The following is a 22,576-nucleotide window of genomic DNA, read 5'->3' on the forward strand; positions in this document are numbered from 1 at the left end:
TTTAAGAGCCAGAGTACAAAGTATTGACTGAACCCAACCAGTCATGGGTGGCGATAAAATGCTCCAAATCCCTGCCTGGGAAAGCTGCTAGAAGAAACTTGTGTCTGCTTCTGACCCTTTCCTTTGTCTCTGCTGGTGAAAGGAGATGGTCCAAGCAGACTGCAGCAGAAATACTCCTCTGATGGGAACTGACAGCTCCTTGACCACATTCCCTAAACAATACCCGTAACAGAGAAAGGCATGTCATGTAGTTTTGAATATTTCCCATCTTAAAAAAAAGGCTGAAGCTAAAGGCCTTTCTTAATTGCCAAAATGACAATGGTTTCTATTGTGCAGGGACATCCACTTCAGAAACTCTTACGCTGGTGTTTGTCAATGGCCAAATGTGAAAATTAAATGCATGCAACGCCACGGAGAATGACTGTCATGAGAGTTCCCTCCTGTGACAAGGAGTCTAAAAGCTAAAGCAGCTGAAAATTTAATGTCCATTATAGTGTGGAAGACTTGCTTTCAATTAAACTAGGTGTAGCACTTAATGGAGAGCTTAAAGGGGGAGAGTTTTCTTCATGACTTTTCTGCAAATGTGTGTGGACTGCTTTGTAGTTCTATTGGTGCTCCCCAGTTTTTTGCTCCTAGAAGCTGTGGCTGCCCCATCCCTGGGTGTGTTGGAGGCCAGGCTGGATGGGGCTTGGAGCAACCTGGTCTAGTGGAAGGTGTCCCTGCCCATGGCAGAGGAATAGACTAAATAGCCTTTAAAGTCCCTTCCAACCCAGACCATTCTGTAATTTCTCTTTGCATGCCACAAAAGAGAAATCTAGCACTTTTTTTTTGGTGGAATATGAAATGTCAGTTGTCTTTTTCCTTCGTGACAACGTTTTAATAAATTCTTCGGGTACTTTTCATTCAGTTGCTCTGAGAAAACATAATAAAAATCTGAAATCTTTCTCGTAAATAATGCATGTGTAGACTGCAGAAAAGCCTTATTTCACCAGGCCAGTGTCTGCTTCAGACAGTAGGTGTGGAAGAATCAAAAACCCAGTGCAGTGAGGGATCTTCTGCACTGGCCGAACAGCAGTCCAACGAGAAAACAGTGTTGCTGGCAGTTTGATTTCTGACTTAGCTCTCAACTTCTTCACCTTCAGGGATCCTGGAGTTCCTCCATCTTGCAAAAATGGGCAGAGAGACACTGAGGCTGTACGGAGTCACCATGTTCCTCCCGCAGAATTATCAGGTGTGTCCGTTCCTGGACTTGGATACAGTGGGGGAGGATGAAGTGAGCAGAGGTGTGAGGGCAGGGAAGGGGAGACAGAAGAAAGAAATGAGAGAAAAGAGAAACAGAGCTGTGAGCACCCATTGCTCTGCAGCATTACACCGGCTGCAGCCACAGTCGAGTTTTTCCAGGACTCATCAGGTCACACAGATGTTGAACTGAAACACTGACACGTATCTAGGTGGGAGCTATGAACTCGTGTGTTACCTGTGCAATGTAAATGCAGCTCTGCTTGATTCTGTTGATCGTGCAGAATTTTTTTTCTGTAAGACCCTCCCTCATTTCCTGGGAGAATCAAGTGCAAATAATGTTAACCTCAAGGTGCTGTGTGTTCAGTGCATGTGAATTTTTTAAAAAGGCTTAGTGCTTTAGGTAATCAGTGACAGTGGACTTAAACTTCTAATCAAACAAAAATAATCACTTGGCTTTTCTGTATATAGGTGAATGCTTATAGACACAAAAACTAGTTGAATGTGTAGCTGGGTGACCTTTAGCATACACCGTCAAACTCCAGTGCCTTGAGCATGTATATGGAAATCTGATGATAGCTGAATAAAAATAGCTGTATTTCAATATGGATGAAACAAAGTCTTCCAGGGTGGGGAGAAAGGCAAAGAAGGTGAAGAGAAAAATATAATGTTTCTTGAAAATGACAGGCTGTTCTAGCAGGAACTTCCAGCTGAAATACTGGCCTGAGGCGCTTGTCGAGCATGGACTATTACACTCCAACCAGTTTAGCTTTTGCAAAACTATCATCAACAGCGAGCACTGAGAAGTGTCAGTCAGTGTTAGCCACAGGGAGCAGTGAGTGCTCCAGCTGAAACCTTGCACTCCCATCCTCCTCTACAGGCATGGCACTGCAAACATTCCCCTTGAACAGCTCCTTCAGGCACAGGGCAGAGGTGGAAATGGACAAGCTGCTTGGCAGTCCTGAAGGCTGGAGTCATTAAATAAAAACATTTTTTAAATTATTAATTTTTTTGTTACCTATTTTGCTGTCTTTCCTATGAGGTTTCTTCTGGTTTTCCTATTGATGTCCACGGTTACATATCAGCGCAGTGTTTGGAATGAGATTAAATGAGGAACATAGGATTAACCTTGTCCCTTGTGCATGGCTGGCTCAGTGTATGGTGCCTGGCTGATGACATGTATTCAAATTTGTGTGCATATCATATTTTCCCATGTCATTTTTAGAAGGACAGAAAAGCTGTGTTCTGTGTTTCTGCTGTAGAAACTTTCCTGCTTTTGGAACAAAGTTAAAAGGGTAGGAATCCTATGGAGTTTTTTTTCATGGTAAGGTTCTGAAAGGTGAGTCTTGCCTGTTGAAGACTATCAATTTTCTCAATAATCTGAAAAGCATTTCAATGTTTTTGTGCTTGGCTTAGCAGAAAAAAAAAATTGAACATCACATCAGCTTTGAGCACATTTTAACCTTCAGAATTTTTAACAAAGTGTTCTTCAGGGCAAACACAATTCTGTGCAATTGTACAAAAGCTTCCATGGGAGTCTCCTATGATTTCAGGGCTTCTATTGTGGCGTTTGGAAAACGTGAAGACAGTCTGGTTCCATGGACAGAGAAGAAGGGGAAAATGTGAGAAGACAGAACCTAGACGATTTGGAATGAATAATCCAAATTTGGCACACTAGAAGGAAAATTAAATAAACAAAGGAAAACACACCAAACCCCCCCCCCCAAACCAACTAAACAAATTTTCTTAAAAAGCCAACAAAAAGCCATCAAAGAAGGAAACAAAAAACCCCCAAAACTTCTCCCCAGATCAACTTGTTCAAGTACTTGAACAAGATTAGAGAGCAGCATAAAAGCAGATAGTTTATAGAGATGGTATATCAAAGAATGAAGAAAATGCTTTAAACTTTAAGGAGAAATGTTTTTTTTTACAGAAACCTGAGCATGTTTCTCCACCAGTGCAGAACTAGTGAGTATCTTCAGGCAGAACACTGTGGGCAGGTATGCATGCAGCCTTCTTCAGTGCGGTGTGAATGGGGTATAGAGAGTATTAAAATGTTTGACACAATCATTTCCAGGGATTTATACAGCATTTAGTCTGTCATGAAATGACATACTGATAAAATTACTGCTAACAAGAATGCTTAATGTGCATTGGTAACTTTTGGGGATGTAATTGCAAGGGTGCAATCCTGCTTATTCTTGGGAAAAAAAAAATCTGTTTTACTTGGAGGGAATAGGATTACATTTCCACAGAGCAAAGAGTAGCTGGTATGTACTTAATAAATCTGCAACACAGCATAACGATGAAAGAAAATAGTTCATAGAACATCAAAGCCATTCTTCAACTTTTATTTGTTCCTACATCAGCTTTCAGTAGAAAAATTTTCACTTCTCTCTGCTCTGAATACGCTGTTAACTTTCTGCAAGTCTTGTAAGTTACATAAAGCTTGTTTGCCTCGGAACTTCTTTACAAAGGAAATTTTCTTCCTGACTTAAGGCCTAATGCTATCAGGCGAGGAGCAGCCTCCAATTTCTTAAAGGTAAGAGTGTGCCTGCTTGGACATACCAAAGCCTTCAGGTTAAAACCCATAATGTTTGACATCTCGCTGCTATTAATGCTGAAAGAAAACTGAAGGGACCTGTAAATACATTTGAAAGTATGGGACTGTTCTTTTGTTTTTATGTATGTAAAACTTAAGGCATCGTTTGAATAAGAGGTTTTGACTGGAGGGTGCTGCACAGCAGTACTTGGCTGCAGTAGAATTAAGAGCTCACCCAGGGGTGAATGAGAAGTTCCGGGGGTTATGTGGGCAGGGCTTTATTCTGTAGCAGTTGGTAAAGCTCATTTTTTAACTGGAGTGAAGCTTTGCTCATAGCAGAAATCAAAAACAACAGGAAAGCTTTACCTGAGGTGCTGCTCAGCCACTTCCTTCCCCTCCCTCTGACACCCTTACTCTCCCTTCCTCTCACCTCTCTTAGTTCTTTTGAGCAGTTTTTCTTCTGTGGTCCCCTTTGACCTCCTATACCCCCGTCCCTGTGTTTTCCCACTATTTTTTTTCTGTTTATTCATTTGCCTCTCTGACTGAGGAGATCAAAAGCTGAACAAGATTTACTGCAACATTGAACTTCCCCAGAAAATCAGCTGCAGGGGATGGAAAGGGGGTTACGTGGTGTTGCAGTAGGAGCTCTGCTGTGGTTCTTGTAGAAGGGTCACCCTGTGAACATTTATGGAGAGAGAGTTCAGGTGAAGGAAAAGTAATTCGGTGTTGTGCAGTTTAGGGGAGGATCTTCCCTGAGACACTGCTCAGTTGTGCAGGCAACAGCTTTGATATCATAGAGACAGGCTTGGAGTTTTTATAGGCAAGGCAGGGAGAAACTCTTTTGGAGCCTGCCTGATGTTTCCCTGCCCAGCTCAGGAAATGGCTCAGCAGCCAGAACAGCACTGGTGGTGATGTGCAGCAAAATTGGCTTCCAGAGCACTGGTAACCTTGGAGCTTTGTGACAAAGCTGTGATAAAAGTGGCATTCAAGGTCAATCTTTTTGCCTTTGTTTCATTTAAAAGAGAAAAGTGTGAGCAAGTCTTTTCCTCAAGTTATTCTAGTGGAAAAGCATTGCTGCTTTTAGGATGGAGTTCATCAGACTGGATATCCATGGATGTTTTGCTACAGAATCATTTTCCTTTGTAATGAGGGAAAGTTGTTTAGCCATTATCAGTAAATAGTGCATCTTAAAAAACTTGATGCTTTTCCTGACATTTTAATCTCTTTTTATATCCCAGAAAGCAAATAGCATCATGATTTTTCCCAAAGTATTAGTGAGATTTATTTTAAACCCACACAACCAAGCCGCGTAAACAGGTGTTAAGTCCTTTGGTGATGGCTCTAAAGTAATGTGAAATTTTTTTTCTGCCAAAGTGCTTTTCATCTTACACTAGGATTATATGACTTTCTGTGCCTCATATAGGATTAAATTTTTAACTGTCAGAAAGTTTTTTGGAAATTATTTGTACTTTTTGTAGTCAGGGTCCGTACGCGACTTGTTCATTAGGTAAAGACCATCTCCCTAACAACGGGCTGGTGCAGGACACATCTTTAACTGCAGATTTTGAAGTGTGCTAATTGTGGTTGTGGCCTGGTTGAGACAGTCTCTCAAGGCATGCAGATATTTAATAGCATTGAACCTTTGTCTTCGTTAGAGTGTCTGTTCTAAAAGCTTGCTGTGCATGACTTAAAACATTAAAAAACGACAGGAAAGTTAACAGCTCTCGCAGTTACAGATAGATAAATAGCAGTTCCAGTGAAAACGTTAAATATTTTCTATGGCATCATAGCTTTTTTGCTTTTCTGCTGCCCTGTGTAATAGCAAGAGGCATCTGTGTGCTGCCGCTGAGATTGAGACCCTCTGCAGTCTCTTTGCTGGCTGTATTTCATTAACTTTTATAAACCTCTTGCCTTCAATAACAGCAAATGAAACTCCGGCACAATGTCTCCCTCTAGGCCACAGACAACTGCAACTTGCAATAATTCAGCGCTGGAGTTGAATAAAAGACAAATTGTTCTGTCACCTGTCAGTAGCTACAATACATCAGGCAGTAATGCCGGGTACTTACGGCGGGAGAAGCGGGGCTATTTCCAATTACTGCCAGCTCCTTAATTACCCGCGGCGCGGCTCCGGCTCCGAGCGTGCTGCAAGGCACTGCTTCCTGCTTGGCCCCAGGCCTGGGCTTCCTGTGGCACCAGAAACAAAACCTGTGGTGGCGGTGGTTTTTCTGGGGTAGTTCGAGGAGGCACAAGGGGTGATAAACTCGGTTCTACCTTCTGCACGGCGTGTGGTTGTGTACGGCAGGGCTGAACCTGGGCGGAGCGCAGCGACCACAAGCGCGCTCAACCTTCTGCTTTCTTAGGAGCAGACTTTATGAGATCTTGCTCAAAGCAGAACAAGGTGTGAGCCTTCCAGGCAGCTTGACACGGGGGCTCTCTGATATTCTCCAGCATTTGTTTATTCTCCTCATAATGGTCTGTGTTGCACGTAGCACGTTAGTACTGCCTGAGAAGGGATTCTGGTGACAAGTCCTGATTAACCCTGCTCTAAGGAGTGGCAGAAACGGTGTTCTCATAGCGTCCACACCAGACAGGTTTGCCTGGTTTGCCTTGTTTTACCCTCTTGAACTGATGCAGCTTGTTTTATTTTCTAGCAAGTGTTTTGATTCGTTTTGTTGGGTTTTATTTTTTTAAAAACTTCCTAAGACTCCAGCACGTCACTGCTTTTTCAGTCTGACGAAGAATTTGATGCTGAAAGGCAGCCTACTGAGAAGTCATCTGTAAATCCCAAAAAGAAAGCAAGTTTTCATGTTTTCTTTTTCATGACTACAGAGCATTATTTCTGCCACACACACACACACAAAAAAAAATCCCCCAAAGTCTGTCATTTGAGTAAAGGAGAGGATGGTTTTCTTGAGCCTGTCTCTCTTGTTCTGGGAGGACTTAGCTATTCAGGTTTCAGAACTGAACCAACCTTGTTTGATAGGTGTTGCCATCACGTGTGTGTGGGGTTGTCCTGGTTTGGGCTGGATAGAGGGAATTTTCTTTGTGGTGGCCTGTATGGTGCCATGTTTCGCTGTGTTAAGGCCTAGGTGCCCACCATGGTTAAATTCCAATCGGGGCTATGCCCAGTTCAGAAAAACTGCATGGATCCTGGGAGCTAAAAGTTACCTGATTTAATGCTGTCAGTCCTTAAGTTGTACTTTGCAGAATTATACAAAAACGCTTCTGTGATTTATTGCGCAGCTGGTTATCGGGAAAGGACAAATATATTTCAGGCTTGCCAAGTAATGTATGCATACAGCAAGCTGCTTTGTCAATGTCACATTAATTATCCAATAATATTGGACTTAATTCTTGGTGTAAACTTAGATGTGCAGTCCCTTGCATCATAATAAATCAGGTACTAAGCCATACCTGTTACTGCAAAAATGTTTCTAGTAAAGTTTATCTCCCCGATTAGCTGAAAAATGAATAGGAAGAGATTCTCCTGTCCTCTGTTTATTTCCTCAGGTATTAGAAATATATTTCATTCATGGTGTGGACAGATTTCACTGTATAATAAACACCAACACAGGATGGTTTTGTTGCAAAAGTCACAGTCTAATTAGAAGATCCCATTTTCCTGTTTCTGGTCTAGGTTTCAGTAAAGAGATGAGCTGTAATCGTTGCATCCAGTTTCCCTGATCTTTATCAGGATTCTCTGCAGCTAACCTTAGAATAACTGTTTCTGTTTTGAAAACCCCTTTATTCAAATGAATCCTTCCGATTTTAATTCTTGTTTTTAAAAAATACTTAAGCGACAACAACAGATCATAAAAACAAAAACCTGTCTTCTAAGTATGTAGGAACTGAGAGAAAGCATCATAACTTGCTGTTGCTCTGCTGGAACAAACTGTGAAAATTATCTAGTTTTGGTCTTTGTTTTATGCTTAGAGAAAAAAGAAATAGAACAAAAAGAGACCGGTTGTAAGAAACACTGGCTGTTTTGGGATTTATTTTCTTTTGCAATTGAAAAGTGGTAAACCTAGTTACCCTCTGACTATCAAAAACCTGCAGTCTGTCAAAATATTATAGTACAAAGTAAGATGGACAAACCATTGCATCTGATGAATGGGAACTGGGAAAAGAAAATCGGGTTAGAGAAACATAAGAGAAAAAAGGAGGAATGCTTTGTTTCCTGGCAACTTTCTTGCAACACGGTGCAGTCCAGAGATGCTTCTCTCTAAATTCATTCGATGTGACAGTGATGTGAAATTCCACAGCTTGTATTGCAAGCTATCCTTTTTGTCCAGACAGTCTAAAGCTCTGCTCGTGACAGCACAGCAAAGAAACCCAGGAGGTGATATAGCTTCCCTTCTAATTGGTAACTTTGCATTTGTTGCTGGTGTTAGTGATGAGTAACCCAGAGCTGTTATTATAGATGCTGGGATGGCTTCTCTGCTGCATTCTTTCTCCCTCAGTCAGTAGACACAGAGGGACCGTCAGGGTACAAGATTTGACTCTCAATGTGTCTAGCTCCACGCTTGTTTAAAGCCATCCAAATAATTTCCTAATATCAGCAGGTGCTTTTCAGGAATTTGCCAAATAACTTAAGACAGCAAAGACTTGGGCAGTGCCTTCTGTCCGTGTGGCTTTAGATGCAGTATGTGAGTCAGAGAAGTCAGAGTTCAGACTATATTTTGAAGAAAGACACAAAAAAGGCAGCCCAAACACTACACCACCACCCACAAATTAGACAAATAGGCTTTAGAAGTATGCTGTGTTTGCTGTAGAATACCTCTGTTCTAAAAATACCTTCTAATGACCTCTTGACTTTGTCTCTACAGAAAAACCTGCCAAGAGTACCCAGCTGACCACCCTGATCCTGCTTTACAGAGCAAAACTTACTCTTCAGGAAGTCCTTGAGCAGTGATGCCACAGTGTCCTGCCTGCACCTACTCTTTCTAAGGTAAGCCCACAGGAAAGAACAGTGACTGGAGGGCTGTGTTGTGTCCTGACAGAAGTCCTGCTCCCAAAGATCCTGGAAAATGGTTGATCAGGTTAAGGTAAGTTTTGTTTGCTTTCTCTGTGAGTATCTGTGGTGTGATGGTTACTGCCCACTGTACCCCGTGGACCAGATCCCTCAGGGCTGACAACATCTTGCACACACCTTTCCTTCACCTGGGGAAGCCCACACAACGGAAGAGTCCAGATTGTTTGATCCTGTGTGTGTGCGTTAACTGTCATGTGTTTCTCTTCTTCGTCGTGGCACGCACACAGAGGGAGACAGAATTTGATTAATGAGCAGACAGATTTTTTTTTTAGGAATAGTTGAGATACTTCATGTCCCCCGGTTATCGTACAAGGAGATCACCCCAGCAGATCTGGCAGGACATGCTTCATTCATCTCTTAAGGCTTATTATCTGAACAAGCTTTCAGAAACATGCCAGGGAATGCCTTAAGAATATGACAGCTCATTAATCATGTAGCCCTGCAATAAAAATAGACATCAAGTGCATTAATTACTTCTCAAGCAGGTACAATTGTTGGGACTTTCTCTTAGCTAGTGTTGAAAGATGGCTAATTTTCCAGAAATAACACTCACTTGGCTTCATTGTTTCTAAATTATCGGTAAAATTTTAACAGGAAAATACCTTGAATAACAATGTGTAAATATAGATTAATGTGCTTGAAATTCTAAGTCAAGTTCTGTGCTGAAATAATGATTCTTTTTAAACGGAGCTAGTTAAAGGTTGTGTGCCTCCAATTTTATTACATGATACCATTCTTAGACCTAAAGAAAAGTCGTATGGAATAAAAGATGCATAATTCAGAACATGAGGTGGAGAATGAAGAATACATGATGGGCCGGGGGTTCTTCTTTTGAGGTACCTTTTTAAAAAATTCTTTCAGTCTTTTCCTCCTTGCATGCCAATTTACCTCTAGGAACTCACACAGGAAGAGTAAACAAGGTTTAGGAAAGGTAGTGATGGGGGCTTGTGCCCTTAAAGCACTGTGGGGTTGTTATTTTTTTTTTCCCTTGTCAATCAACAAGCCTTATAGCCAAGCAAAATTTAGTTCCCTTCATTGCAAATACAGCCTTTAAGGTAATAACTCAGTAGACCACGCTGGTGTGCACCAGAAAAAGTTTAAAAGCCCATATGTCAAGGAAAGAACATGCTGTGGACTGATAAGCTTCTGAGCAGGTTTTCTTAAATGGTTGAGGGATTTTGGTGAGTCACCGGGGGCAAAGCTTGGTGCAATTTCTGCCTGGGTTTTATTTTTTAGCTAGACTTTAAAAAATTGAAGAAAAATAAAATCAAATGTATGTAGATAAATTATGGAATTGATATAGAGAAAAGTAAAATTAATATTAAATGGAGAAATGTATTAAGAATGTAGGCTTGAAGACATTAGACAGTCATCACTGTGCCTGTTGGATATAAATCCCTTGCCCAGCTCTTAATTGTCATTCCTACTCTGTGCAGACATCATTTCACATCATGAAGTTTCTAATCCTTTTGCCTGTGGCTTGAATAAAATGCAGGATTCATTCTTTTGGCTCTTACTGTCTTTATGGCATTTCTTTCAGTAGCATATTCTATGTTTAATGAGGCTCTGAGGTGCAAAATTTAAAGTGACATCCTGTTTTCATACAAATTACTAGCAAATGGCCAAAAGTACCAGGAATTTACCTTAACTTCTGTGAACCAGCCCGGAACACGAGGAGAGTGATTTAGGCACAGGTTTGATTTTCTGGAATTTGTAGATGACACTGGTGGCACCTCACCCCAAAACATCCTGGAGTCATCAGTGCCATTGGAGCTTGAAGTCTGGCTTGGCAGTCAAGTTGGCATTGCTTGCAAAGAAAGGTACCATGCAGTGTGAAGAAGCAAACTGCCTAATAGCACTAGAAATGAGCAGTAGCAGATGCACTGTCACCGTAGTGAAATCAGGACTAATAAATTATTGGCAAAATGCTGCAACTCATTTGTAATGGATTTGATACGAACTTTCCCATTTTTATTTTTTCTCCTGAACCTGGGGAAACATTTCCCTTCATTTGCTGCTTTTGATGATTTATCAGTTCTGGTTTTGAGTCCAGGTGTTTTGATAATAGTGAAAAACTCTGAAATAGGTGATCCTGGCTCCTGCCTGATAAGAGAAGCTGTTTGTTAGTTTGCAGTACCAATATGTATGAGTTTAGTGAAGAAAAACAAAGGGAAATGTGGATGCATTGATGTTTCCCTCTGGCTTTTTCTCCCAAATTCTTTGAAAATAATATCTTTCAGTGCCAGAACTGTGAACTGTGGAGGGGTCAAAAGGACTGGGGCAGTATCAACTGTGGGAGCAAAGGATAAAGAAATAAAAATGAACTGAAGTGATTCGAAGATTAACTGGATTTATTTAATTTTAAATCGCTCAGCCCTGATGCTGTAACATGAAAGGCCCAAAAGAAGAACAGAAGCAAGAGCAATGGGCAGAGCACAGCACTGGGAATTAACCAAGGCATTAGGCCACGTTAGTGGGGGGTGTGTGTAAATCCGGGTTTGGTGTTCCTGCATAGGCTGTGGTCCCTTAGATTTACCACTGATTCCTGCTGGGAGTGAAGGAGACTTGTGCTCTATCCCTCTGAACACCTGTCGTGAGCCATTTGGATATCTCATAGTTGCAAGACAATATGTTATGGACATGAAAGTTTATTTTGTGATCTCATTAAGAAATCTGACGAGACGAGGGTTCAAAAGGCAAATCTTGCATCAACGTGTCTAGTCATGACTCTGCACAGAACTGTTGCTGTGATGGTCCCTGTTTCCTTGAAGCAGCAGGACATAATGAATTCAGACATAGAAAAATGAGTGTGTTAATCCACTAGGAGCAAATTTAGATGCTTCGTGTGAAATCAGTGGAAACTGGAGATGTATTCCCTTTTCTGACTTTATCAAATTCCTGGGTAAATAACTTTTTTTTTTTTTCCTAAGATTCAGGTGGTGTTTAACGTGACCCAATTTAACTACATAATTTTGACTGTTTCATGATAGAAGCCTGGAGCTTTGATAGTATTTTCCTCTACACTCCGAAATAGTGTCCTAAATTTGTATGATTGTATACAGTAAATTGGTGTATATTCCTCAGAAATGGCTGCAGATACTCAGCACTTGGTAAGTCTGATCAATAGGATATGAAAGCGCTGTATGATTCCTGGAGGTGAGGAATGTGTTTGTTTTATGAGACAGTAATGTCTGTCAGCTCCAGCCTATTGAAAGACTAACTCTGTGTTGCTACTTTCAAGCTTAGGTGAAAGTTTTCTGTACTTTGAAGTTGATTAATACCTAATTTTCATAGATTCTGAGTTCATAGTAATTTCATTTTGTAATAGGCATCGTGCAACTTGAAGGAGACTGATTTATTTCTTTTATTATTTGTTTTCCTTGTGCAAAATGCAAGGAATTCTGAAAAGCAGAGATAATCACTGTACATTTGTATGTTAATGCTACCTGGTAATCATCCTGAAAGACTGAATATGATTAACACCTTGAATCATAAACTAGGGGAAATATACAACACTTGACAGGGAGTGAAACATCTAATACAATGTGAAAGCATCTGGCCAGGAAATTGTTTTCCAAACACTGAAAATTATAAGCAATTATCAAGTATTTTACCTGACTATACTCATAACTCTGTTTTAGTGACACTTTAACTGATATTATGCTTCATTTCTCAGCAGTCTGATTTTTGGGTAATCACCCTAGATCTGTGTTTTTCCTTCTTTCATCTTCCTGCTTGATGTGCACAGCAAGTACTTCCCTGGTGTACTTTAAGGGGGCAATCAAGGCTGCAGATGAAATAAGGCACTCGTGACAATCGAAGGGAAGAGCTTAATTTGGCAATTCTCATCAGCGAGGGATCTGACAGGATATCCAGGTGGCCCTAAATCAGCTTGAGCTAAACTTGCAGAGAAGTGAGCCTGCACATGCCAATTTTCTCAGCAGAAGCTGGCTGTTTCTGTCAGGAACTTTTCTTGGGGTGAACGGATGGACTTTGGGGTGTGAGGAATTGCCGGAATATGGTGGCAGTTTTACTGGCTTGTAATAACAATTAAAGATGACGCTTTTCTATGATACCCAGCTGCAAACCCTACGTGAAAAGAAAAGGCAACTCCAGCCTTTCCATACCCATTTATGCATTTTATTTCTGTTACGTGCTTTCCCAGAAGAAAAGGTAGAGTGATAGGGACAGAGTCAAAGGATGCTGGGTTTCCTTGGACTCCAAGAACATTTATAGCTCATAAATCCAGACACAGTTTCTGACTTCAGAATACGGTTGTGAACCATTCATGATTTTTATTGTGCTAATAACCCTTTTCCTGTAGCTCGCCTCGGACACTCGGTAGAAAACTGCCTTTTCATCTCAGAAAAGGAGCTTCCTGTCTCAAATCATTCCAGGACGTGCCATAAAACTGACATCCCTAGTGGTTGTTTCCTCATCTCGGAGATGAAAGTTGCAGTAAGAAAGAATGGCACTCTGTCCCTCAGCGAGCAGGTTCAGAGTAGGTCAGGTCCTGACATTCTTACACAGCTCCAGGAAAAAAAAAAGGATGCAAATCAGGTTGGCTTGTTAAGGAAATGAGGTGAATTTTCACCTCAGGTGGTGACAGTGCTTCACTGGCCTCTGCCCTTAAGCTATGTGAGGTCAACCCCTGTAGCAGAGTTCCTCACAGTATTTTATCAGGAAGTGCTTTTTGGGCGAACCTCCCAGCCTGACACAGCATGAGGGGCCATTAGGTGTTGAAGATCACACATGAACACAACATGTTATTGGCTTTTGTTTTAACTTCAGGTAACGTGACCTCATAGGAGGGCTATACCTTCCTACTCTGGTGTTTTTATCATGCTAGAAAACCCTGTAGGTTTAGTTTTGAAATTGTTTGTTTCTACACCGTTTCTTTGATTTTTAGCAGGTTGAGGGAGTATTCTGGCTTTTTCCCCAGTGGTAATTTTCTTATTACATGAGCTGGAAAAATAACGGGGAAGTTTTCAAGCAATTTAGTGGTTTCACTCTGAAGTATAGTGAAAAAATCCAAGTCTCAAAATATTTCAGGGAAAAGCTGAAATAATCAAATGAATTTTAGAAAATGTTTTTTTTTTTTCCCTGCAATTGAATAATTCATATGAATGCATACAAGAGGATTAAAGATAAATGGAACAAGGGAATTTGAAATGAGAAAAAGGAAAACTGACGATGAGATAAAAACAGTCTGAGTTTTGCATTTTGAATTTTCCTGTTTTTTGAAAAAAAAAACCAGTTAGTTTCAGTCAGCACATTCTGGCATTCTGGTACTAATATAACAACATTTTCATTTTCTGCAGATGACCTGCTGGGAATTTTTTTTTTTTCTTTATGAAATATTTCAAATACACAAATTTCTACTGGAATTCTGTCATATTGTTTGGCAGCTGGTTTCAGACCTTATTTTCCTTAGATGATCACTATTTGCACCGGGGCTTGCTTCTTTTAAACTGTCTCAGGAGTTCAAAGATCTCCGAGCCATAGGTTAATGTTTTTGACCCCCTTGTGTTCACTTCAGGTGGCAGTTTGGGGAGAGAAAGTACAGCGTGATTAGAAATGGACTTGATGAGTTTTGGAACCTTAAAGATCATGCAGTTCCAACCACACTGATGTAAGTGTTAAATTTATAGAGGAGGCTGTAACTAAGCTAATTCATTAAGAATTCTGTGTCTAAGGGAAAAAAAAAAAAAGAAATGCTAATCTAATTAAAAACTTGCAAATGAGAAGGCTGGTCTTTAATTCAAGCAGCAACTGAAAACTGCATGCTCTGAGGACCTGGCCTGCTTATGCTTTAAGTGACATTTCCAGTCAGATTTGAGACAGTCAGGGTGAACACAGGGAACTGGGAAGGTGGTTGTGCTTCTGAAGATCAAAAGAAGCAAACAAATAGGAGGAATAGAGACTGTTGATTTAAATGAAATCAAATGTTTTCAAGAGATGTTTAAGAGTATGCATCACTGTGCCTTGTTCAATTACAAACCTAATTTCTTCAGCTAAGTCTATGCCTAACTGTGAGCACAAAAATTCACCTGCCATTTTTCCATCTCTTAGAGGTTCAAATCACTGCTTCATATTACATGTTCAAAATATTTTAGGTATTCCATTTAATTCACATGCTCCATTTAATCCGAAAGTTCTGTGAGTCAGAGCTGACTCCTTTAATCTCTAAAGCCACGGAATACCTGGTGTATGAAGAAGATTGTACCTCTGGTGTATGAAAAAGATTGCAAGTGGAGCAGTCCATTGGACCTCTGGAGACCTGATTTTGTTTTTGCCTGCCGCTGCCTGCGTGGATCTGGAGAAGCCACATTGCTCTGCTACATCCCTGGTTTGCCTCTCAGGAGGGACAAGATAATATCACTGACCTTTAGAAAGCACTTGAGATCTAATTATTTATAGATTAGGGAGCATTACAGGATAGGTTTGCTTTTTTTTTTTACAGTGTAAAAACTTGGTAATTTTTTTTGACTGGGAACAGAGCTTTTTCCTCTCAATTATTTATAGATGGAATCACAGCTTAGTGGTCAGTCCAAAGCGAGTGGTGTTTTGAAGAGGAGGCTGAAGGCAAAAGATGACTCAGGTCATTGGAAGAGTACTTTTCATTTACAATAGGGTTAAACACCATTACATTTATTAAATGTAATGATCTAGTAATCACGGAAAGATAAAAATCTCTATTAGCTTTTCATTGGATGACATTGTAAAAAGTAGCTCCGAAGGCTCTTCATGGTAATTTGGTCTGAGTGAATGTCTTCTACTCACATTCTACCTTCTCAAATACTTTAATATGGAGATTTCGGGAGTTGTGACATATTTATAGCGCTGAGCGGTCTGAAGAGATTGGTAGGTTATGCAATTTCTCTTTTTTAGTAAGTCACAGTAAGCAGCATCTGTATTTTTGTACAGCACAGCCCTATTGCTCTTTTAAACAGTGTGCTGACAAAACAATTTCACTATAATTGAAACAGCTCACTGCCACTCCTCTAGAGAAAATAAAACTGAATTTGATGCCCTGGTTGTTACTGACAAGACATTTCATCATGAATACAGTTCAAGTTCCGTTTGAATCATTAGACTAGGTTATAAACAGCAAAATATCTAATATCTGAGTTTTCTTAGCTGTTCTTTGTGTGAACTTTGTGTTGCACAGTGAATGTTGATGCAAACAATAGAAATCTGCAGAACTCTGTAGCATTGGCTTTATTGATAATCTTTGGCCGTAACATTTGTACTAATTGAGCCTCTCCAGTTAACTGCCTGCTATGTTGGTTGTAGACCGGGAGACATTTCTGCCTAAAAACAGAAACTCAAATATTTGGGTATATCCAGCCAAACAAGGTGTGTCTCTAGGTTAGCAGTCTAGCTGGCTCAACAATGGAAATTATGAAAGGCAAATATGCAGCAAAATAGAATAATTCTGGGTATTATCATGTAGGTCCACATATTATCTTGAAGGTTCACCTCAGTTATCCACAGTTCAGTCATTCAGTGTGGATAAAGCCTGGCAGAGAAACCAACTCCGTCTGTGTGGGTTTCCTTATGCTGAGTATTTGCACAGCAAACACGCTTAGGAAATCTCGTCTGTGTGTTCAGCTAAAGCATTTACCAGGCTGAACCCTGCATCTGAGTGCTTACTTACCTGACCAAATAACTTTGGAAAAATTCAGACAACTCACTGGAATTTCCTACAAATCACAACCTCAAGCATGAGAATGTGAAGAACTGGATTTAAAAGGAAAAGCAAAACCGAAACAATTAAAAAAATCCACACCAAAACCCAGCAACCCCCCAAAGGGAAAAAAAACAACCATCAACCCCAAGCACCATAAGAATTATGTTTCACTTGTAGACTTTGAGGACTTGTCTGCCTGATACCTTAGCAGAGATCAGAGCCTTCCGTAATCCTGTTGTCATCCAGTGATAAAACTGGAGGAAAATAAAAAGGACGCTTCCAGCTGAGATGGGAACAAAATCTGGTGAGAAAGAATTTATGTGTGTTCTTAGGGACAAAACAGGCTAAATATTGTGATTTGCTTTGTGGTTTTTTTTAAAACTTTGACACCGGGGAATACTCGAAGGGAATGTTATTCCTGTGACTTGTGGTAGTTTGTGCATGTGTGGTGTTCGTGCCTTGGTAGAAGGAGGGTGTGTGGTTTTCTCTGTAAAGCAGTGATATGAGTGTCTTTTAGATCTATTTGGAAATAGGCTTGAGCAGAGCATTTTGTTGGCTCCAAGCTTTGCCTGAAATCATCAGAGATCTTCAAGATTAAAACCCAAGAAAGTTCAGATTTACCGGCAAGGTTTGTGCCATGGTTTCAGAGCACAGGAAATTAAACAAGAAAACAGAGCACCGTAATCAACCCTGTGGTTATCAGAATGGTGTGAGCTCTTGAAAATACATCCTTGAGAATCTTGAACTTGCTGAGTGAAGGGTATTTGTGCTGGTTTGACATTCCTGTGAAAACACAGCTTCTGAGGTCAACAGAAACCTTTCAGAACTTGTGCAAAATTTCATCTTTCAGGTGAAACTACTGCAGTCTGCAGAGTGCTTGGTATTTACCTGACATGAACAAGGAAAAAGACCTTGTGCCATAGTGGGCTGTAGCTCTGGGGAGGGTATTTTATGCCAAGGGCCTAGAAATTAGATATCCTTCCTTCCTTGGTGCTGTTGTAGGCAGAGAGGTAGATGAGGTGTATGAGCCATCTGAAAGGAAAACGCAGAACTCTGATCGTTTCAGTGTCTCAAAATTTAAGATCTTTCGTAGGCAGGTGTTGCTGCCAATGAGCAGAGTCGGAATCACAGCTCTGGGAAAACCTTGCTGTGCGCAATAACATGTGCCCGTAATTTCCTTCGTGTGAACGCCCCTTAGATACAGCTCCCTTTCAGAACTGTGCTCTGAGCTAACATCTCATTCTGTCTACCCCACTGCCCATCCCTTTGCCATTAGATCCAGCTCAGAATGAGTAGGACAGGTTACTGTGTCTCTGCCCTTTTCTCTGAGGGACACCGGCACTGGTTTCCTTCTCTTGTGCTCTGTGATCCCATTATCGGGTTTTATTGGGTTGCTTTAGATTAGTCTTTTCAGATGCCTCTAACCATTACAGATTCTTTCACTGAAGCATCTTTAAGATGTTGCTTTGCTCTGTTGCTCCCTGAGCAGGCTTTCAAAGCTTAATGTCTCAATTTTTGTAACAAATTTGTGTATGATTTGAGAATACTGCCAAAAGATTGTGTACTGCTGGTGGTTCTGATCATTTTTAACTTTGCTTTTTATTCCTCTGCAGGCTCCCAATTTTCTTTCTCATCAAACATTTTAACTTAACCTTCAGAGGACCTTGCTTCCCTTTCCACTTTTTTGCACTGTCATTTACCCATAGGTTGGATTCTGCCTGGGTCCGTTTTCCTCAAATAGTCTTCTGTGTGCTTTTTCAGCATCTTGACCCCACATTATTTGTGACCAAGTTTCTAGGAACATCTGTACTTCATCCTTTCGAACACCTTTTTTGAAACTGTACTAGTCCTGACAGTGACTCTCCTGCGTATATGTCAGCTGTCCATCGCGATGATCTGTGTCCCTCTTTATTTTCCAGTGCCGCTCCAGTTTGTCTCTGTTAATCAGCTCTGCCTGGTTCTGCTCTTCCCTAATGGCTGTTCTGCAGTGAGTCTGTAACTGTGCTTTGCTGGCAAAGGGCTGCTGCAGTGAAATTCTGGACAATGCTGTTTGCTGTGCGGCGAGGGCTTTGGTTTCTCTTCCTGTTGGTAGCCCTTCACTTTAAAGGCTGACTGCTCAAAGTGAGAAATCTGTTCTCTGCCTTTGTCCAAGGCAGCACAGGGGAAATTCACAAAAAAGAAATAAATATCTCTGTCCAGAAAGGGATTGAGCTAACAGATCGTGGTGGTTCATTGTCCGTTAGCGTTCGTTCAGAATTATTTGGTCCTTTGAGGACAGAATTTCACCCGTATAGTTGAACTTGGCTGATGTTTCAGTATTTATGATTTATGTTGAATTTTTTTTGTACCTCATCTGATTTTGCACCATGAGAACTTAGACAAAGATATGATGTTTCCTTGACACTTCTAGCACTAATGTAAAAGAAGAAGTGTTAACATGGCATTAGACAAATCGATCACACCCTGCTAACTCTGAGGGGTCAAACTACTGTTTCCCGTAGATGTTTTTCAGTTTTGGCCAAACAGAGATGGAAAAAAATTTCCTGGAAATTTAAATGTTAAAAAATAGGGTTTTGCTCTGCTCTTTTTATGGGCATTCTTAGAAAAATGCCTCACTGTTTTGCTCAAAATTAAACATATAATCCACAGAAGATGTCAGGCACTGATTCACTTTCAATGCTTTGAAACTGAATTCCAGAGTGTATTGCTTCAGTTTCATATCTTAATTTTTAATGCTTATTTTCCTGTTTTTTTTTTTCTAAGTCCTCTTTCATAGTTAGTTTTTGTGTCCTTTAACAAATGTTATGGACTCTAAACAGTGACAATGTTCTCTCAAATTTTTATCCCTATTCTTCAGTTCTAGCCCTAATTAATTTAGCTGCTGCATTTCAGTGGATTAAGTGATTCATATGCATCAAGTCAGGCAAACGTTTTCAGCTCTTTTGGGATAAAAATTACAGGCGATATATATTGCAGTTGGACTAGATGATTGTTGTGGGTCCCTTCCAACTGAAATATTTTCTTCTCTGAAATATTTTGTATTTTTGCCAAGTCTTGTGGAAAAGTTCTACCTGCCTTGACACGCTTCAGATTATCAAACAGTTTACATTTGGTCAGTGCCATTAATATCTGTTTTATGACCTGTTTGGATGCATCTGTTTCCTTTCCTTGCAGCGTAAACCTCAACGAAGCCTAACCTGATCAAAATATTTTCTTTGAAATTTGTGTTTAACAGTAGGGTCTTAAATTTCTTGTGGTATTTTATGGTAGAATGATAAATTTAACTGTTTCTGATAACCCGAGAAAAGATAAGGCAGAAAAGAGTTAACGTAATGTATCAAGAATGTTAATTCAAATAAGAAACTTATTTTTCTACCACAGAAAAGTTAAAGGCAAACCAGAACTAGAGCTTTCCAAAATGTTTTAATGACCCTTATAGTATGCTGGTGGGGTATAAAAAATGCTACTTTTTAATTTAAAATAAATCCAACTTCTGCCTAATGTGTGTGGTGGGCAATTTGCAATTATGATCTTCATGATGAGATTCCTCCATGAAATGAGAGGTGTATTATAATTTAAATAGAGTTGTAGATCTGCTTGATTTTAATTTGTGACCCAGGGGTCAGTAGTTACTGGGTGCAATAACCCTGCGGTAATGTGACTCTTCAAGGCACATTTGTATAATGAGAAATCATAACTAGTTATAGGAAGCATGATGATTTTTTTTTTTTTGCCTTTCCAATTCCAGAAAGCTGCTCTCTCAGTCTCCATTTTATATGCTTAAAACTCCAGTTAGCATGTTTGTTTGGTTTTTTTTTTTTCCCTATAAAACCTTTGAAGCTGTTGGCAGCCTCTGATTTACAGGGGTTTACAGAGTTCTATTGTTTTAGCATGCAGCCATAGTCCATTGTTTGCTCTTTCCTGGAAATTCAGCCTCTTCTGTCGGTGGTGTGGCTGGTGGTAGAGATTTTGGTGCACTTCAGCTTTTTGCCACTGTTCCCCATTCCTGTTATTTGGGTGACTAGTGGGTGGCAGTTTTATCACGTGAGATGCAATGACAGAATTTATGTACGTGTTTTTAACTACCAGGAGACAGTTCAGACACATAAGAGAGCAAGAGCTAGCTGGTGTCTTCTCCTGAGCATTTAAATGTGTCTTGTGCTAGGACATCAGAAGCGACTTCATTTTTTCCTGTTAGTAGTCATGCATCTGTCAGGGGTAAGAGGAATAACAGCACTGCCTTCATGTCCTTGCATGTGTCAGAGGAAGTGTGCTGTTGTCTCCAGTTCCAGCAGTAATAACTCTGCAAGGCTTTACAAAGTCTGACGGTGTTCTTGGACCCCGGCCTGAATCCAGTGTGTGCATGTTGCCTTTCAGGGAGAATTCCTTCAGCCCTGGAGAAGGAGGGAATACCCTCCTCACACTGCTGTGCTTTGACATATCAGCTTGATGAAATAAGCAGTACCTGTTGGAAAATTAATGAGCCTGCTTCATTAGAGTTAATAGAGGAGACAGAAATGATTATCAAATTAAATTTCAGAATTACAAGATGCTTCATAGATGACATGCAGCTGGTGTCTTGAGAATGCTAAGTTCAAAGTAGGCGAAGGATGTATTTAGCCAGGCTTTCTGCCATATGTCTTTATGAAGAAATATTCATGGAGTAAGCTCTGATAGCGGTGTTGGTTTTCATTTTACCTCACTTGGGCACATCAGGAATTTGTCTCTACCTCCTTCCCACTGAGCGTCCTACCTTCTCATCTGGGCAGTCTTGAGTGCTTTGCTCTGTTATCTGACAGTCCATATCAAGCTGGTTCCAGTTTGAAAGGGTAGCCTGAGTGCAGGAGCAAGCCCAAGCCCCTTTCACGCTGTGTCTGCAGAGAGTGAGCAGGGAACTGCAATCCCCTCAAGGAGGAGCAATACAAATGCACACTTTGATATGATGGATGGCTTTGCCCATGTGGTGTTGGACTGGTGCAGAGAGGAATGGGGGATGATGGCAGAGGAAAAACAAAACCTCCTTCACTTTTGATTTATAATGGCTTAACACAACGTGTCTGGAGGCCATGGACAGGCAGGGAGGGACTATGAAAGCAAAATAATCCTGGATTTAGAGCATGACTGCAGAAATCAGAGAGGTCTCAGTAAACCTTGGGAGCTTACTGAAAAACCCTTATGTGCTGAAGAACTTCAAGAAACTGGCTGGGGAGAGACAAGCTTTGAAGGTCTAATTTTTGAACTTGAGCACCTCTGGGAGAAGCTAAATGGCAAAAAAATAGTTCTGCTTGAACCTCTTTTCTCTCATTCTAATTCTGGAGAGTTCTCTGCACTGTCACGAGAGCATTTGTACTCTTTGAAATGGAATATAGTATTATTGCCAGTGTCCATTCTCAGGATGTGCAGACCAGAAATGTGATGGCTGAGCTCATGAGGCCAAGTTTTGAATTTGGCTTCTTTGTCTGTATTTTCCTTCCTATAACAGGCAAATTGTTTTCCACTTTCAGAGGACTTTTAAAGGAGCTCTTGGGTTGTCCATAAGTAAAAAGCAACAGTACAAGCAGTGTGCATTTCCTGGGATTGCTATGTTTGTGTTAGAAAGATCTATAAATACTCATTTATATTTGAGAAGGTGTTGCTAACCTGCTCTGTATTGACACTTAAAACCTTTTTCTAAACCATTCTTTACTTCAGAAATTTGTCTAGGTAATGCAATAAAAGCAGAATTTTTATAAATGAGAAAGTCTTCGCTGTGAAGTTTCTGGATTAATTTACTCTTACGGTGTTAGAAGTTATTTATATCCATTTCCTATAATTCAGGTTGTGAGCTGAATCTCTTGATTTAATATAGATGGCACGGAGGTGGAGCTTTTTCAGACCCAAGGCAGTGGTGGAAGGGGCTTGGGAATTCCTCAGGAGAAAGACTGATTATGCAAACCTGTCAAATCAGAGTAGCAAAGGGAGTCATTTGAAGGGGCTGCTTTAAATAATATATATTTGAAATGTATATTGCATTGCATACCTGTAAAAGGCATATGGTTGAGGAGTCTTTAGGAATCACTCTGGAACC

Source organism: Chamaea fasciata, unplaced genomic scaffold (genome assembly GCF_029207755.1).
Source record: "Chamaea fasciata isolate MVZ Bird 193981 ecotype frontalis unplaced genomic scaffold, bChaFas1.0.hap1 SCAF_6, whole genome shotgun sequence".
Taxonomy (NCBI): domain Eukaryota; kingdom Metazoa; phylum Chordata; class Aves; order Passeriformes; family Sylviidae; genus Chamaea; species Chamaea fasciata.